Source organism: Pan paniscus, chromosome 5, assembly GCF_029289425.2.
Source record: "Pan paniscus chromosome 5, NHGRI_mPanPan1-v2.0_pri, whole genome shotgun sequence".
Taxonomy (NCBI): Eukaryota; Metazoa; Chordata; class Mammalia; order Primates; family Hominidae; genus Pan; species Pan paniscus.
Genome location: NC_073254.2, coordinates 51,696,155 through 51,715,999, shown reverse-complemented (window position 1 = coordinate 51,715,999; position 19,845 = coordinate 51,696,155). Strand labels below are relative to the sequence as shown.

At 42.4% G+C, this 19,845-nt stretch overlaps 1 protein-coding gene across 11 annotated transcripts in view; it reads left to right on the top strand.

The window, feature by feature from the left end:
• TMEM217 (transmembrane protein 217) overlaps window positions 1-19,845 on the top strand; it is a 45,968-nt gene that overhangs the window by 14,722 nt on the left and 11,401 nt on the right. For 7 of the 11 annotated variants that reach the window (XM_055113563.2, XM_055113559.2, XM_055113562.3 and 4 more), the window contains exon 2: window positions 11,693-11,760. The exons of the other annotated variants lie outside the window; for them this stretch is intronic. The gene's annotated coding sequence lies outside the window, so the exon portion shown is untranslated. The remainder of the gene's footprint in view (window positions 1-11,692; window positions 11,761-19,845) is intronic. 11 annotated transcript variants of the gene reach the window in all.

Sequence of the window (19,845 nt, the reverse complement as noted above, 5' to 3'; positions counted from 1 at the left end):
CTCAGCACACAAGGAGTTTTCCACATCCTTATGATGGCATTCCCCACCAGTCAGCACCACCCATTCCCTAGTCCTCTGCTCACCAAACTATCCTCGAAAAACCCTAGCCAGGTGTGGTGGTGCATGCCTGTAATCCCAGCTAGTTGGGATGCTAAGGCAGGAGAATCGCTTGAACCCAGGAGGCGGAGGTTGCAGTGAGCCGAGATCATGCCATTGCACTCCAGCCTGGGCAACAAGAGAGAAACTCTGTCTCAAAAAACAAAACAAAACAAAACCCTAACCTCTGAGCCTTTGGGGAGATTGATTTGAGTAATAACTCCATATCCCATGTGATATGGCCAGCCTCATATCAATTAAACTCTTTCTTTACTGCAGTGTCATGGTCTCAGTGAATTGGTTTTGTCTGTGTAGCAGGCAGGAAGAACCCATTGGGCAATTACACTGGGATGAAGGACAGGGAGAACATGACCTTTCTCTTCAATACCTGGTGGTTTCCTCCATTTTTTCCCCCTTTCAATCCATTCTCAGGACTTGGTCACATGACCACACTCAGCTGCACAGAAAGCTGGAAAATGTAAACCTTATTCTGGCCAACCGAATTTATAACTAAACGCCCTGTTTCAGAGTGGAAGAAGGGGCAAACAGAGAGTAATAGCCCTTGCCAAATTAAAGAAGATGGAATAATTAATGGGACAACATCTCCGTGGTGGACTTTATTAGTTATTTCCTTCCATATTCTTTTTTAAGGGGGCTCTTTTTTTTGTAGGGGCAGGGCAACTGTGTTCACAGTGTGGGCATAAATCATAATTTACCTAAACAAGTTATGGCGATCCCATTCAACTTTGCCAGGAACTTGCTTTCCTAGCCTCTCCTGCAGCTACATGTGCCATGTGACCCAGTTCTGACCAATGAGCCATGAGAAGAAGACTGCTAGGGGTTTTCTGGGAAATGTTTTACTTCCTATGAAAGAGACAAACATGGAGGAGAGCTTACTGGCACACTCCTGCCTGAGATACTGGTGTGAGTCACTGGGGCAGTCAGCTTATGACCACAAAAGTAAGGCCAAAGGAATTACAGATGCCAACCTAGAGCCCTGACACCTTTTTAAGGATCTGAATACCTTGAGAGATGAGCAGGGGAAGAAGGGGAGAAAAAATATTTGAGGAAGTGGGAGTATTAGATACATGAGAAGGAATGCTTAGCAATACCCCTGGAAAGTTGGGTCCCAGTCAGATCATGAGGGCTTTGTATGAAGTAGTGTGATTTACTGTCAGAATTACCTCATTCCAAGCTGGGGCTGGTTTCCCTGTTTGTCAGCTGATTCACCACCAAAGCATGACAGGCTTTTCTCTTTGTAGGCTTAAGAAGACTGCCCATCTCTTCCCCACTCAGAGAGTTAAAGAACTTTTGTTTTGGAAAATCTAGGCTCTTAAAGGCAAAGAAAAGATCTAGATGATATGGATGAGTAGGGAGTGCTGATTTGAAAAGTTGAGGGTGAATAGAATGGTTCCCAGCTTTCTACAGCATGTGGAATTTCCTTCCCTTGGGGGGAATAGAGAGGTACAGGTTCTGCCCACCGTGGGGGCCTGTGTTTGACTCTCTCCCAGACCCCAGAGTGGCAGAATGTTTGATGGGTTAGCTGAGTGGACACTTGGCTGGGGACTGAGCTCTAAGCCATAGTCTCCAGGGCTATGAGCAGTGGGACCACTGAAGTCTGGACATCAAGCCCTTCACAGTGACCACACTGTCTTGAAGTCTAGAACTCTTCCCTCAGATTCCAAGATTGGGTGAACTCAGGGGGTTCTATGTGACTCCATCAAGGGGCAGGGAAAGAGCAGGCAAAAAAAAAAAAAAAAAAAATTGAGATCGAATTTTTCCCTAATTCCCTGAGGAAGCAGGCCAAAACAGACTTCATATTACTTTTTGAAAATAAAGACAACGCGATAAAGCCATCTCTTGTGTTAGTGTTTAGTTACAGTGCAAATTTACACGGTTACATACAAAGCCAAGGAAAAGAAGTGAGAAGAGGTCATAAATTATCTCAATAACTTTTTTAAAAAGTTAATGGAGTTTTAAATAAGAAAATATAGAATGTATGTCTCTAAGAATTCAAGCTTATATATATACAAAATGTCCATTTGTATTTTAAAAATCTAATTGAATTGGCCTGGATATTGCCAGACTAGAAAAAAATTCAATCTCTCTTATCACTGGAGATCCCTCTGGCTCCCAGGGATGACCCAGAATCCAGATGTAGAACCTGGAACAGAAAACCTGTAGCATCACTGGGGGTGCTGACAGCTGCCTCATGCCAGCCCAAGAATGGGGTCCTTGGATCCTGCCAGCACCTGCTTCTAGCCGCACATGAGTTGTAGGAATCCTTACTGAGGTTGGAGGAGGGAAGACAGAATCCCTAGTGCTCAGGGTCCAGTCCCCTCTCCAGGTACAATGCTGAGATGTCGCTTTTGAGGTCCTGCTTCCCTCCTTGGAGCTCTGCCGCTGAGGAGTAAAGGATCTTCATATTCCCCACCACGTAGACAGCCACCTTTTTTTTCTTTGACAAAGAGTAATACCTTTAGCCTGGGCAACATAGTGAGACCCCGTTTCTAAAAAAAAAAATTAACCAGGTATGGTGTCACGCAGCTGTAGTTCTAACTACTTGGGAGACTGGGGCCCAGGAGGTCAAAGGTGCAGTGAGCCAAGATTGTGCCACTACACTCCAGCCTGGGAGACAGAGCAAGACCCTGTCTCAAAAAAAAAAAAAAAAAAAAAGAGTAATACTTTTATTATATATAGAACTCATGCACATTGAAAAAATGCTAATATCCTGATACATTAATATATTAAGTAAAGACATAACTTGCAAAAAGGTCAATAAAACTGGTTAACAAATACTTCATAAATGTTCAACCTTAGGAATAATCAATAAGATACAAAAATTAAAATATTTTCACCTACGACTAGGTTAAATGAAGAGAATAAATCAAAATAGAATCTTAAAATAGTAATACCAAACGATAGCAAATGTGTGCTAAAACAGATAGGTACATATATTTTTGATGGAAGAGTGAATTAGTAACAACCATTTGATGTTTTGTTTTTATGTCTTTTTTTAAATTTCTTTTTCTGTTTTAAATTAATAATGTTTCTCAAATACACACACATACATGTATACATACATAGAGATGTGATAGCCGGCCTCAAGTTTGCCTCAATAATCCTGGCCTCCTGGTATTTACACCCTTATGTTGTCCTCTCCCCATAGTCCCCTGCAGGGTCAGTGAGTGTGACCAATTAAATAGCTGAAGTGATGGATATCACTTCTGAGATTACTAAGACAGTGCAGCTTCCATTTTGGTCTCTCTCTCTCTCTCATCACTTACTCTGGGGGAAGCCAGTGGCCATGTCATGAGGAAATTCAAGCGGACTATAGAAAGGCCCAGGAGGTGAGGAACTGAGTTCTCTGGCCAACAGCCAAGAAAGAACTGAGGCTTCCTGCCAACAGTCAGAGAGAGCGAGCTTGGATGAAACTTCCCTCCCACAAGTAGAGCCTTTAGATGGCCCCCAGCCCAGGCCAACAGCTTGACAGCAGCCCTGTGAGAAACCTTGAACCAGAACCACCCACCTACGCTACTCTTGGATTCCTGACTCATGGAAATTATGAGATAATAAATGTTTTATATCATAAGTGTCTAAGGTTTGAGGTAATTTGTTACAGAGCAATAGTGACTAATACAAGAGTTCAGAGGGCAAAACAGTCACACATACTTAAAGGCTTTAAAAAGTCCCAGCAGTTTTCTGTCTCACCTCTTCTTAGCCACCCAGACACATTACCCAGAGGCTACTGACCAAGTGCTAGGCTGCCACTGCCAGATTTCCTGTTAGAAGAAGAAAATAAATCTCTAGTTGTTTAAACTACTATTGTTTGAGTCTCTGTTCCTTGCAGCCAAATGCATTCTTTTTTTTTTTTTTTTTTTTTAATGAGCTGGGGTCTCACCATGTTGCCCAGGCTGGTCTGAAACCCCTGGGCTTAAGTGATCCTCCTATTTAAGGGGAGGATCTTAACTGATATAGATGAATTAGGCTCTAAAGCTTTATAATGTGTTCGTTGTCATTGTTATTTTCCTCCCTAACCCAGTGTTGCAAGAGATCCATCTGAAATGAGTTGGCAGCAACATATTCTACTGAGATCACAAGTCAACTTGATGAGAGCAATTGAAAATAAAAAGTTCTTACCATGATTGAGTAAATCTAAGGTGCCGTCAACTGCAAAATGCATCATTATCTTAGGTACCACTGAAATACAAATATCATTAATTACATTATGCTTCAATGCTTTCTCATATCTTAGAATTTTATTTATTTATTTATTTATTTTTTAAGACAGAGTCTTGCTCTGTCACCCAGACTGGAGTTCAGTGGCACGATCATGGTTCACTGCAGCCTCGGCCTCCTGGGCTCAAGCAGTCCTCCCAAGTAGCTGGGACTACAGGCGTGGCCACCAAGCCCAGCTAATTTTTGTATGTTTTGTAGAGATGGGTTTTTGCCATCTCGCCCAGGCTAGTCTCAAACTCCTGGGCTCAAGTGATATGCCCACCTTGGCCTCCCAAACTGCTGGAATTATAGGCATGAGCCACTGTGCCCAGCCCATGACTGAATTTTTATTGTATGCTTATCAAAATAATTTTTAATACTTATTTAGACATACGGCTTTTGTTTTTGTTTTGGAGACAGAGTCTATGTCACCCAGGCTGGAGTGCAGTGGCATGATCTCGGCTCACTGCAACCTCCACCTCTTAGGTTCAAGTGATTCTCATGCCTCAGCCTCCCTAGTAGCTGGGATTACAGGCATGTGCCAACATGCCTGGCTAATTTTTGTATTTTTAGTAGAGACAGGGTTTCACCCTGTTGGCTGGCTGGTCTTGAACTCCTGACTTCAGGTGATCTGCCTGCCTTGGCCTCCTAAACTGCTGGGATTACAGGCGTGAGCCACCATGCCCAGCCTAGACATAGATTTTTAAAAATCATATATCAATACTTAGAAGAATACTCAACCTCAAGAGTAACCAATAAAATGTAAAAAGTAAGTCTCTCCCTTTCATGTTGGCATCCTTAGCCTACTTGTTTTTGTCTTCATGCTTGTTGCTTCAGTAACAAAATAGCTGCTGAGGCTGCAGGCATCACACCACGTTCAAGGCAAGAAAAAGGAAGAAGTGAGAATGGTGCCAGCCACATCATCTTCTCTTACCAGGAAAGGCAAAAGTCTTCCTAGATCTCCCAGCAGGTTTCTGCTTATATGTCATTTGCTAGAACTGTGTGCCATGAACACCCTGGATACAAGCAAAAACCTGGAAAAGTACATATTTTGCCTGGGTCTGGGCTCATTGCCATCCTGAGAAAAAGCAGACTTCTGGTAGCAAAGAAGGTGGAAATAGGTACTGGGAAGGAAGCTAACGGTGTCTGCAACAACACAGCTTAATAAATAGTAGTTTTATATGCATAATAAATAGTAGCTACTCCTTGGCATAAAGTAAAAATAATGATAACAAAAATACTTACATAATTATATTGTGTAAGTGCTTACTATGTGCCAGGAACTGTTCTGAATGTTTTAAATATGTTAACTCATTTAATCTTCACAGCAATTTTGTGAGGTAAATGTTACTATCCTTGGTTTTTTTTTTTCAGTGTTTTAAATTCTACTTTATATACATACAATTAGATTGATCATAATCCCTGGTTCATGACATACCCTCATTGGTCCATGCATGGCTCTCTTTTGTTTACTTTTTAAATATTAGTTATTGTAAATAATATATAGACACCTTCAAATCCCCTATCCAAAATAAAATTAGTGTCTGGTCAGCAATTTGCATCTGGCTGTATGGTACCCCCAACACATTTTACTTCCTCCCCTGGCCAAGGTGATCATCATCCAGAATTCTGAGCTCATTATCCTTCACTTTGCTTTTCATACAGTTTTAGAGTTTTCTTGCATCTATATAAAGTCCTAAAAATATGTGTGTGTAGTGTGTGTGTGTATATATATATAGAGAGAGAGAGAAAGAGGGTTGTTTTTAACTGTATGTCTTTAGTACTTTTTTCACTTGATATTACATTGTTAAGATTCTACCATATTGTTCTTTGTTGCTACAGTTGTTCCTTTTGACGCCTGTTTAACACTCCCATTGTGCAAATATGTAGCAGTTTATTCATCCTGAAACCATTCTTTACCGAAGTGCCTATAACATTCTTATTGATTTTCTCTTTTCTGGTTATTAACTGGTCTAATTCTGTTACATTCAAGCTTTGCATATGATTCTAGCAGTTTTCCAATATCCTTTTTAATGGCTGCATGAAGTCCTGAATCTTCTGCAAGACTTGCAATAATTTCTTGCAAATGACTTGCCTTGTGTTGTGCGTTGTCAGATATTTACATTGGGCTACCAGAGAGAGGCTGACCAATAAAGATTTTGACTTGATGGGGGCTTGGTGCACACAGAGAGCCCTTCATTTCAGCAAGGAGGAATGTTGCAGGGCTGAGGGAGGCAGGAAATGTCAATTCACTTGTGAATATTTTCTTGTCATGATGACTTTTGTTTCCATGGGCAACCTGGCAAATGCGGGAACTTTGATTGTGAACACTCAGATACCCAGAAGTCCCTACATCTTGGCAAATTCTTTAACACTTCTCCCACAAAAGGTAGAATCTAATTCCTCTCCCCTTGAATATGGCCTTGGTGACTCACTTCTAAAGAATAGCGTCCAGGAAACATGTTGCTATGGGACTTCTGAGGCTAGAATAAGAAAAGGTAATACAGCTTCCATCTGGCTTGCTCTTTTTGGGACACTCATTCTGGAGAAGCCAGTCATCAGGCTGTGAAGGAGCCCAAAGGAGCCCACACAGAGAGACCATGGAGAAGCCCACGTGGATGGGCACTGAGGCCTCCAACTGACAGCCAAGAGCAATCGCCAGGCATCTGAGTGAGTCTTCTAGGAGAGGCTACAAAGTTTGAGGAGAAGTGGCAAGTCATCCTGGACATGCCCTGTCTAAATTCCCCACAATGTACAAAATTAAGCTAACTGTGCTCTGTCTGAAGTCCTCACCCACAGAATCCATTCACATAATAAATGGTTATCTTATGCTACTAAGTTTTGGGGTAATTTGTTATAGAAATTAATAAAATTAGTAAAAAAAAAAATAGCACTGGCACATCCAATTTAAAGATGAGCAAACTGAGTCTTGGAGAGAATAAATTCACAGTAAATGGTGAAGCCAAGATTGAAGCCTGGCCATTTGACTTGAAAATTTGCGGATCTCAACCTTGACACCCTCCCTATAATGGCCTATTATTCCCTTGCATTTTCAGGATATCCTTGGTTACTCAGAACACAACTAATTAGCTTACTCTCCCACCCCAGGATTGAACCTGGGAGGGCAATGCTACCACCAAAAAAATACACATGCTCATACTCTAAAAATAACCCACTCAGAAAGGGTTAAACTGAGCTGCAGATTGGCAAATGATAAATGCTTAGTTCAGGGCCTAAAAAACAAAGAGTATTTAAAAATAAATGGCCAGGCACAGTGGCTCATGCCTGTAATCCTAGCACTTGTGGGAGGCAGAGGTGGGAGAATCACTTGAGCCCAGGAGTTCAAGACCAGCCTGGGCAACATAGTGAGACCATGTCTCTGTTTTTTTAAATTGTTTTTAAATTAAAAATAAAATAAACACTACACACTTTTTTGAGTTCAAACACGATGATGTTAAAGTGGGATGAAAGGATAAAAATCAGCTTTATTTTACAATGTTTTGTTATGCTAATGATTTTTTATTTATCTAGCTTTATTTTTCTAGTATGAATATTTTAAACTCTACATAAAGATATTGCTGTGCTTTGAATGTGTTTGACCCCTCCAAAATTCATGTGTTGAAACTTAATCCCCATAGTGGTGGTATTAAGAGATAGGGACTTTGGGGAAGGGATTAAGTCATGAGGGTTCCTTCAAAATGGGTTAGTGCTTTATAAAAGGACTAGAGGGAACTAGTTTAGGTCCCCTTGCCCTTCTACTTTCCTCCCTGTGAGGACACAGCAACAAGGCGTCATCTTGGAAGCAGAGAGCAGTCCTCACCAGACACTAGTGCCAGTGCCTTGATCTTGGAGTTTCCAGCCTCCAGAACCATAAGAAATACATTAGGCCAGGTGCGGTGGCTCACACCTGTAATCCCAGCACTTTGGGAGGCCAAGGTGGACGGATCACAAGGTCAGGAGATCGAGACCATCCTGACTAACATGGTGAAACCCCATCTCTACTAAAAAATAGAAAAAATTGGCCAGGCGTGGTGGCAGGTGCCTGTAGTCCCAGCTACTCAGGAGGCTGAGGCAGGAGAATGGCGTGAACCTGGGAGGCGGAGCCTGCAGTGAGCCGAGATGGCACCACTGCACTCTAGCCTGGGCGACAGAGCAAGACTCTGTCTCAAAAAAAAATAATAATAGAAGAAATACATTTGTATTCTTTATATATTACCCAGTCTGTGGTGTTCTGTTATAGCAGCATGAATGGTCTAAGACAGATATCTTTAATTTAAAACAATTTAAAATGTTGCCAACATTCCAAGATGGAATTGGAATCACTTCCATTTGTGTAGTATTTGAAGTAATATATCATTTCCAGAAATTTTCACAAGTAAAAAAAGCTTTGTTCTATCCCCAGCTACTTCTCATGATAATGTTTTTAGCTCATGGTTTAGACTATGACAGAGTTATCCAGCTGTCCTTCCACATTGCCAGCTTTAACCATTTTGCAGTTAAGAAGATACTGTATTTTTTAAAAAGCCACACCAGCATCAGGGTAGCCAGTGGGATTTATTTAATGATCTGGGTTTATTAGGAATTCATGAAATAATTATATTTTCATAAATTTATTTTTATTAAAATTGTGCATGTGTGTGTAATATTAATATGTAAACCTTATAATAAAACCAGCATTTCTCTTTTCTTCCTTCCCTATCCCTATTCATACTTTTCACAGGTAACCACTTTCAGTTCTTCTATTTCCCCTCCTATTTATCTCTTTATCTCAAAATTACATGTGTATACCGATATTTATTTTATTTTCTTTTTTTTGAGATGGAGTCTCACTCTGTCACCTAGGCTGGAGTGCAGTGGCACCATCTCGGCTCACTGCAACCTCTGCCTCCTAGGTTCAAGTAATACTCTTGCCTCAGACTCCTGAGTAGCTGGGACTACAAAAACAAGCCACCACATCTGGCCAGATGTGGACTTCTTATCCTCTACACACATACTCACTGCCATTCCTCCCAAACTCTTAACTGTATCATCACTAGTGGCTATATCAAGATTACAACTTCATAAGCACAGGTACTCCTCAACTTACGATGAGGTTTTGTCCCAATAAACCCATAAGTTGAAAATATTGTTAAGTCAAAAATGCATTTAAGTGGCAAGGCGCGGTGGCTCACGCCTGTAATTTCAGCACTTTGGGAGGCCAAGGCAGGAGGATCATCTGAGGTCAGGAGTTCGAGACCAGCCTGGCCAACATGGAGAAACCCCACCTCGACTAAAAATACAAAAATTAGCTGGGTGTGGTGGCGCATGCCTGTAATCCCAGCTACTTGGGAGGCTGAGGCAGGAGAATCGTTCAAATCTGGGAGACAGAGGTTGCAGTGAGCCAAGATCACGCCACTGCACTCCATCCTGGGTGACAGAGCAAGACTATCTCAAAAAAAAAAAAAATGCATTTAATACACCTAACCTACCAAACATCATAACTTAGCCTAGCCTACCTTAAATGCGCTAAGAACACTTACATTAGCCTACTGTTGGGCAAAATCATCTAATACAAAAATACAAAGACTATTTCATAATAAAGTGTTGAATATCTCATGTAATTTATTGCATTACTATACTGAAAGTGAAAATCAGAATGGCTGTATGGGTACTCCAAGTATTGTTTTTACTGAATGCATATCACTTTTGCACCATTGTAAAGTAGAAAAAATTTAAGTTGAACCATTGTAAGTTAGGGACCATCTATATGGTTAATTGTCCAAAGGAGACGTGATGGTTTTTGGACTATGATGATAGCAGTGGAGATGGTGCTGCAGTTAGAATGTATATGTCCCTCCAAAATTCATATGTTGGAACTTAAACCCCAGTGTGACGGTAGTAAGAGGTGCAGCCTTTGGGAAAATGATTAAGTCATGAGGGCGCCAACTTTGTGAATGAGATTAATGCCCTCGTAAAAGAGGATTCAGAGAGCTGCCTCTTGCCCTTCCACCTTCTCCCATGTGAGCATGCAGCGGCAAGATGCCACCTGAAAGCAGGGAAAGCCAGCCCTGCTGGTGCCTTAATCTTGGACTTCTCAGCCTCCAAAACTGAGAAATAAATTTCTGTTGTTTATAAATTTCCCAGTCTGTGGAGTTGTGTCATATTGCATGAATGGACTAAGATGGATCAGAAAAATAATGATTCAAGAGATTGGTGGGAAGGAGAGTTGATGGAACTTAGTGAGTTTTTTGGATGTTGAGGATGAGCAAGAGGAAGGTACATGGGGAAATGGGTAGAAGAGTGTTAATATCATTTACTTAAATAAGAAAGACCAGAGAAACAGCAGGTGGGGGTGGGAGTTTGGCACAAGCTAAGTTTGAGCAGCCCCAAAAGAGCTCCCAAATGGAGGCATTCTCGTTGAATATGTCAACTGAAGCTCCAAACTGAAGACCAGATTGGATTGGGAGTCACCAGTGTAGTGGACATTGCATTTGTTCTCAGTGTAGATGGCAGCAGAACCACAGTGAGGTTACCAAAGAAGAGAGTATAAAGTGAGAACAGTCTTGGTTTGTGCACTGAGGGAGACTAGCCTTTAGGAATAAGCAGAAGGAAGCTAATAAAGGAGTCTGAGAAAGAGTTGCCAGACAGGTGAGAGAAAAACAAGGTGAGTTTGGTGTCAAAAGTCAAGAGAAGGTGTTTGAAGAGATAAGGAATGGTCAACTGAAATGATAAATGGAAGATTCCGGGGAGGGCAGGAGCATGGGCTCTGGAACAGAGATAACAACAGGGTAGAGGAGGAAAGATACTTCCTCTTTGTAACAAAGGAAGGGAGTGTATATGTGGAAATGGGGTTTGTGGATCTGGGACCAAAGGTTTGGACTAGCTGTTGCAGAGAACGGGAGAGGAAGTTAACCAGAGAAGGGTAGTAGGATTTCCCAGCAGTGTTTAGGGCCAGTTAAACTGGTGACCATTAATAGGGTATAAAACTATTGTCAGGAGGCTGAGGCAGGAGAATGGCGTGAACCCCGGAGGCAGAGCTTTCAGTGAGCCAAGATTGCGCCACTGCACTCCAGCCTGGGCGACAGAGCGAGACTCCGTCTCAAAAAAAGAAAACAAAACAAAACAGAAAAAACTATTGCATAGGGCCTTTAGTCTAGATTATCCTTGAAGGTTTGGAAAAAGTATGTAGAAAATCCATTATGGGCAGGAGCCTTGTGATAGAAAGTTCTCCTGACTTTCGCTATTTCAGCATGTTATTCTGTTTGTGATCTCTAATTCTATTTGCATCAACTTGGGAAAATTCTATTTTTTGGAACGAAGCGTCCTTTTGTACCCATTAATCAAATCTATTAGCCCAGATTTAAGAATAAATTCCATTTCACCCCTCTCTCCCCCCCAGCAAAAGACTTACACAAGCAAAAAAGAAAATACCTCATAAGGTGACATCCTTCAGCTGCCCAGTTTCAGGTAAGGAGAAAGCAGATAATTCGATTCATGCAAGCTTGAGATTTTTGCCTGGGTCCCACCTCCAGAGATTCTGATTTTAGTAAGTCTGGGCTAGGGACTGAGATTCTGTAATTTTTTTTTAGCCACACAGTCAGGAAGACCTAGGAAGCAGGGGTCTGAGGAAGAATAATGGTCTGAAAGTGAGAAGAAAATCCAAGAGCAGAGTAGCCCCATTTCCTGAAAAAAAAAAATTGTACATTTCTCTCTACATTGAAAATATATATATATTATATATAATAACAATATATATATTATATATATAAAAGATAAAACACCCAGGCAGCATGAGCTTTCTGTTGAATTTTTTTTTTTTTTTTTTTTTGAGATGGAGTCTCGCTCTATCGCCCAGGCTGGAGTGCAATGGTGCAATCTCGGCTCACCGCAACCCCACCTCCCGGGTTCATGCCATTCTCCTGCCTCAGCCTCCCGAATAGCTGGGACTACGGGTGCACGCCACCATGACTGGCTAATTTTTGTATTTTTAGTGAAGACAAGGTTTCACCATGTTGGCCAGGATGGTCTCGATCTCCTGATCTCATGATCCGCCTGCCTCGGCCTCCCAAAATGCTGGGATTAGAGGCGTGAGCCACCGCGCCCAGCCTGATTTCTTAAAAATTAAATGGAGGCCAGGTGTGATCACTCACTCCTGTAATCCCAGCACTTTGGGAGACTGAGGCAGGTGGATCACTTGAGGTCAGGAGTTCAAGACCAGCCTGGCCAACGTGGTGAAAGCCCGTTTCTACAAAAAAAAAAAAAATTAGTCAGGCATGGTGGCTTGCACCTGTAATCCCAGCTACTTGCAAGGCTGAGGCAGGAGAATCGCTTGAACCCGGGAGGTGGAGGTTGCAGTGAGCAGAGATCATGCGCCTGCACTCCAGCCTGGGACAGAGTAAAAAAGAAAATAAATAAAAATTAAATTAAACTAAATTAAATGGAATTTAGTGACAGTGGTTTAACTAGGTTCTTGAATTGATTTGGTTTAATCCCATAGCCTAACTTAAACAACAACAACAACAAAAACAAACAACAACAAAAAACCTTTGTGTTGTTATTTAGTTTCACTGAAAAGAAAACTCATTGTTAAAACCCTTCTCAAAAAAATTAACTTAATTTTTATAAGACAACTGCCCAGTGGTAGAGAGGCAATTTACCCAGGTCCAAAGAAGAATTGAAAGGCTGTTCTGCTTAACTGTGTTAAGCAGAATTTTGGCCCCTTTATTGGTTTGCTAGGGCTACTATAACTACATATCACAGAGTGGCTTAAATAACAGAAATTAATTTTCTCACAGTTCTTGAATTCTGAGATCAAGGTGTCAGTAGGGTTGGGGTTTTTTTGAGGCTTTTTTCCTTATTTTGTAGATGGCCACCCTCACCACCCCTGCGCCATGTTTTCACATGGTCATCCCTCTCTGTGTGTCTGTGTCCTAATCTTCTCTTCTTATAAGAAATGTCAGATTAGGTCTGACACTAATGACCTAATTTTAACTTAATTACCTCTTTAAAGACCCTCTCTCTAAATACAGTCACATTCTGCAATGCTGGGGATTAGGATTTCAACATAGAATTGAAATCCCTGGTGACGAGGGGCACAATTCAGCCCATAACAGCCCTTATGGCCTTTGCCCCCTCGTATCACACCTGTGAGTATGCAAAAGGGACTTTGCAGATGCAATTAAGGTTAAGGACCTGAAGGTAAAGAGATTATCTTGGATTAGACAAGTGGGTCCAGTCTAACCACACGAACCCATAAATGGAGAGAACTTTCTCCAGTTAGAGGCAGTGAATTGTGACAGAAGGAGAAGTCAGAGAAATTCCAAGCGTGAGAAGGACTTGATGTACCACTGCTGGCTCTGAGAGCTCAGGAGCAAGGCCTGGAAGGAGGCCTCTGGAAGCCAGGGGTGGCCCTCAGCTAACAGCCAGCAAGGAAGTAGGGATCTTTGTTCTACAAATGCAAGGAACTGAATTCAGCCAACAAACTGAAGGAGGCTAGAAGGGGATTCTTCCCTAGAATTTCCCAAGAAGGGTCCCGCTAGCCCAGGATACCTCCATTTCTACCTTGTGAAACCTGGAGCAGAGAAACCACCAGTTGAGTATTGAGGCAACTGGGACTGGTGACCTACAGAACTGAGATACTATTATAACTGTGTGTTGTAACCACTCAGTTTGTGGTAATTTGTTATGGCAGCAATAGAAAACAAATCAACCAACTGCAGAGTCAGCACATTAAGGAGAAGTACTAGAAATTAAATCTATAGATGGCTGTAACTTAGAATGAGCCAAATAATAAAATGAATCTAATGAAGTTACTAGTAAAACTGAAAGTTGCACATTGGCCGGCGCGGTGGCTCACGCCTGTAATCTCAGCACTTTGGGAGGCGGAGGCGGGTGGATCACGAGGTCAGGAGATCGAGACCATCCTGGCTAACACGGTGAAACCCCGTCTCTACTAAAAATACAAAAAAATTAGCCAGGCATGGTGGCGGGCACCTGTAGTCCCAGCTACTCAGGAGGCTGAGGAAGGAGAATAGAGTGAACCCGGAAGGCGGAGCTTGCAGTGAGCCGAGATAGCGCCACTGCACTCCAGCCTGGGCGACAGAGCGAGACACTGTCTCAGAAAAACAAAACAAAACTGAAAGTTGCTAGGGAGACGAGTCAGATTTTCCAAAGTCCTGTTGAAGAGCGACCTCCCACAGGACAAGGGCTTACTCTGTTCAGTTGAGTTGGCACTAAATTCTGAATAGTTGTTAGTAAATCTCCTGACAGGTAAAAATCTTTATCTGGGTGCCTGAAGGCATAAATAATACAAATACACCTCCCTCTTGAAACTATCAACGAGGAAATAAATACACACAATTACAGCTATCCTCAAGATTGTTATGAAACTCTAATACAGTGCCTGGCACAAAGTAAGCTTTTATTAAATGTTCGTTATTATTATTATTATTGTTATTTTGTTTTGTTTTGTTTTGTTTTTGAGACGGAGTCTCTCTCTGTCACCCAGGCTGGAGTGCAGTGGCACAATCTCGGCTCACTGCAAGCTCCACCTCCCAGGTTCACGCCATTCTCCTGCCTCGGCCTCCTGAGTAGCTGGGACTACAGGCACCCGCCACCACGCCCAGCTAATTTTTTGTGTTTTTAGTAGAGACGGGGTTTCACCGTGTTAGTCAGGATGGTCTCGATCTCCTGACCTTGTGATCTGCCTGCCTCGGCCTCCCAAAGTGCTGGGATTATAGGCGTGAGCCACTGTGCCCAGCTATTATTATTATTATTGAAACGAAATCTTGCTCTGTCGCCCAAGCTGGAGTGCAGTGGCGCGATCTCGGCTCACTGCAACCTCCGCCTCCCGGGTTAAAGCCATTCTCCTGTCTCAGCCTCCCGAGTATCTGAGACTACAGGCGCATGCCACCACGCCTGGCTAATTTTTGTATTTTTAGTAGAGACAGGGTTTCACCATATTGGTCAGGCTGGTCTCAAACTCCTGACCTCAGGTGATCCACCCACCTTGGTCTCTCAAAGTGCTGAGATTACAAGCGTGAGCCATCACGCCTGGCCTTATTACTATTTTTTGAGATGGAGTTTCACTCTTGTGAAAATTGCAACATGGCCCTCAAATATGTTTTGTTTGAACAGCACAATCTATTAAGGAAATTTGAATTCAAATACTTTCAGGCAGGTGGACACTGTCCTAATTGCTACAATCTCTACTACTCCCTAGTAACTTTTTCTTTCTTTTTTTTCTTTTTTGAAATGGAGTCTTGCTATGTTGCCCAGGCTGGCCTCAAACTCCTGGGCTCAAGTGATGCTCCTGCCTTAGCCTCTCAAGTAGTTGGGACTATAGGTGCAAGCCACCACACTCAGCCCTAGTATCTTCATACCCCTCAACCTCACCCATTTATTTGACTTGCCTAGCTCTGGAAGGCCTTAGAGTTTGAGACTCTTGCTTTAGAAATCTCTTTATCTCACTTGATAGAGCAAATGTGAAACTTTCCGTAACATGGAAACATTAACTTTTTTTTCTGTGTTCCTATTTGTGACTTTTTAAATCTCAGTATTGGATCATTTTTTTCCTACAAACTTTTTTCCTATATATATCTCTCAAGATATATACAAAGTAAATATTAAATTATGCTTTAATTTTGCAAATTAAAATATTTACTTCACGTAAGCATGTAAGTCAGATGAGATGATGTAATAATGATAAAGATAATGATAATAATAAACATTTAGGCTGAGCGCAATGGCTCATACCTGTAATCCCAGCACAGCACTTTGGGAGGCTGAGGCGGGTGGATCACAAGGTCAGGAGTTTGAGACCAGCCTGGACAGCATGATGAAACCCCACCTCTACTAAAAATACAAAATTAGATGGGCATGGTGGTGTGCTCCTGTAGTCCCAGCTACTTGGGAGGCTGAGGCAGGAGAATTGCTTGAATCTGGGAGATGGAGGTTGCAGTGAGCCAAGATCGCGCCACTACACTCCAGCCTGGGTGACAGAGCGAGACTCCGTCTCAAACAAAAACAAAAAACAAAAAAACCCTTCGCTTAGAGCAATCAAGAGTACACACTTGGAAGTTTTGCCGCATAGATGGGAAAAAGAATGGGAAGGAAGGAGAAGAACTAAGAAAGAGAGAGAAAGAAGAAAGGAGAAAGGAACATAATGGCCCTGAGAGTTAGTGAGGAAGATGACTCAGATAAGAGATAATGGAGGAAGAATTGCCAACATTGACCAAAGGCCTACTGTAATCAAGGCCTTACTCTAGTCGAGGCCCTCCTTAGGAACTAGGGGATGGATGGAGTCTCCGGGCTCAGTGGATTCAAAAATCCCTGAAACCCACAAAACACAAGTAGGTTGAGTATGAAGACAAGTGAGTCAGTTTTGGAGGCAGAAAGTTGTGAGTTCAAATCCTAATTTTGCTGCTGTGCAGATATACAGGCCTGGGCAAAATTAATTAGCTTCTCTAACACTCAATAACCTTATTGGTAGCTATGAAAATGATTGTTATAAGTATAAAATATTTAAATAACAATTTAAGACAATATATAATAAAATATGTCATAAGACAATACATGAGTTGTTACCAAGTTAATTGTAAGAGAATGGTGATCTTGGGCTGGGTGCCGTGGCTCACACCTGTACTCCCAGCACTTTGGGAGGCCAAGGCAGATGGATCATGAGGTCAGAAGTTCGAGCAGCCTGACCAACATGGTGAAACCCGTCTCTACTAAAAATACAAAAAAATTAGCTGGGTGTGGTTGCACGCGCCTGTAATCCCAGCTACTCAGGAGGCTGAGGCAGGAGAATCGCTTGAACTTGGGAGGTGAGATCGTGCCACTGCACTCCAGCCTGGGCAACAGAGCAAGACTCTGTCTCAAAAAAACAAAACAAACAAACAAAAAAAAGAGAATGGTGATCTTGAGATAAAGGGGAGATATCTCTTTATGAGGAGATGGTAAATAAGCATAGACTCAGTGAAATAAGCATGTAGACAGGAAGAATCTGCTGGATTCTTCAAAAGAGCAAAGTCAGAGGAGGTGCTAGATCCCAGTAGATCACTAGTTCTCATTACACTTCTTCAATAAAGAAGTTTAGGTAGTATAATGTGGTACAAGCTAAGCCACTGTAACAAAGAAACCCCAAAAGACAATGGCTTATTTATGATAGGAGTTTATTTCTCTCTCAAGTAGCAATGACCCACGGCTGATAGGGTAGGTCATAGATCAGTTCCAATCATGGCTAAAAAACAGGAAGGGGGAAAGGGAGAAGGTGAGAGCACCCCTAATTCTTTTATGAGCAAGACTGTAAAGTGGCACACATCACTTCCATTTGCATCCCGTTGGTCATGGGGCCACACAAATCAGCAAGGGAAGCTGGGAAATGCAGTCATTAGCTGGGTGGCCATGTGTCTAGCTAAAGGTAAAAGTGAAAAGGGAGAAATGAATGTTGGGAGACAATTATCAGTCTTTGCTAGGGATAGACCAATGGGAACCCAAAATTTTAATGAGATTTTTAAGAAGTACAAAGAGGACGTTTGCTATCTGTTTTAGTTGGATGGGAGGCAACGAACACAGCAAGGCCAATTACGCCACAGTATGCCACAGGTGTGAGATTAGATTACATGTCTTTTTCCACTCTTTTTATTTTTTTCCTTAGGGAACTCAGGTGTACAGAATTGGATTATTCATAATCCTAGGTCATAGAAAACAGTCATCATTAATACATGCATGGCCCACTTTTGTTCTTTTATTTACTAGTTTGTTTTTTTTAAACTATGATGAACACTTGTGAATCTCTCATTCAACCCAAGAAACAGAATAATGCCTCATAATTATCTATGTGCCCCTGCCCCTATCCCTGCCCCTTGCACTTCAGAAGTCACCACAATCCCAAATATTGTATCTATTATCCTCTTACTTTTGGTAATTTTTTTTTCTTTTTTTTAGTCAGAGTCTCGCTCTGTCACCGAGGCTGGAGTGCAGTGTCACAATCTTGGCTCACTGCAACCTCTGCCTCCCAGGCTCAAGTGATTCTCATACCTCAGCCTCCGGAGTAGCTGAGATTACAGGGATGTGCCACCACCACACCTAGGTAATTTTTGGTTTTGGTGGTGGTGTTTTTTGTTTTGTTTTGTTTTGTTTTTTTGTAGAGATGGGCCATGTTGGGCAGGTTGGTTTCGAACTCCTGTACTCAAGCAATTCACCTGCCTCAGCTTCCCAAAGTGCTGGGATTACAGGCATGAGCCACCATGACTGGTCTTCCCTTACTTTTATAATAAAGTTTTATTCACATATATATGTATGGCCAAAAAATATATTCTTAAATTTTGCTTGGTTTTGATTTTTATGAAAAGGTTATCATACTGTGTGCTCTCAATCTTGAAAAATATTTTAGAAAAATATTTACAGTGGCTCACTCCTGTAATCCCAGCTGCTCAGAAGGCTGAGGTGGGAGGGTCACTTGAGGCCAGGAGTTTGAGAGCAGCCTGGGTAACATGGCGAGATGCTGTCTCTCCAAAAATAAAAGGTTTTTGTTTTTTTTTTTTTGAGAGGAGTCTTGCTCTGTCACCCAGGCTGGAGTGCAGTGGTGTGATCTTGGCTCACTGCAAGCTCTGCCTCCTGGGTTCACGCCATTCTCCTGACTCAGCCTCCCAAGTAGCTGGGACCACAGGTGCCCGCCACCACGCCCGGCTAATTTTTTGTATTTTTAGTAGAGACAGGGTTTCATCGTGTTAGCCAGGATGGTTTCGATCTCCTGACCTCATGATCCACCCACCTCAGCCTCCCAAAGTGCTGGGATTACAGGCATGAGCCACTGCACCCAGCTAAAAAAAATTTCTTTTTTAATGAGCTGCATGTGGTAGTATGCACCTGTGGTCCCAGCTAGTTAAAAGGCTGAGGCAGAGGCCAGGCGCGGTGGCTCACGCCCGTAATCCCAGCACTTTGGGAGGCCGAGGCAGGCGGATCATTTGAGGTCAGGAGTTCAAGACCAGCCTGGCCAACATGGTAAAACTCTGTCTCTACTAAAAATACAAAAAAATGAGCCAGGCATGGTGGTGGGCGCCTGTAGTCCCAGCTACTCGGGAGGCTGAGGCAGGAGAATCGCTTGAACCCAGGAGGCAGAGGTTGCAGTGAGCTGAGATTGTGCCACTGCATTCCAGCCTGGTGACAGAGTGAGATCCTGTCTCCAGAAAAAAAAAAAAAAAAAAGAAGGCTGAGGCAGGAGGCTCTGTTGAGCTCAGGAGTTTGAGGCTGCAGTGAGCTATGATTGCATTACTCCATTCTGGCCTGGGCAACACGGCAAGACTCCATCTCTATAAATAAATATATAAATAAGAAAAATAGGCTAGGTGCAGTGGCTCACGCCTGTAATCCCAGCACTTTAGGAGGCCAAGGCGGCAGATCACCTGAGGTCAGGAGTTTGAGAGCAGCCTGACCAACATGGTGAAACCCCGTCTCTACTAAAAATGCAAAAATTAGCTGGGCATGGTGGCACACGCCTGTAATCCCAGCTACTTGAGAGGCTGAGGCAGGATAATTGCTTGAACCCGG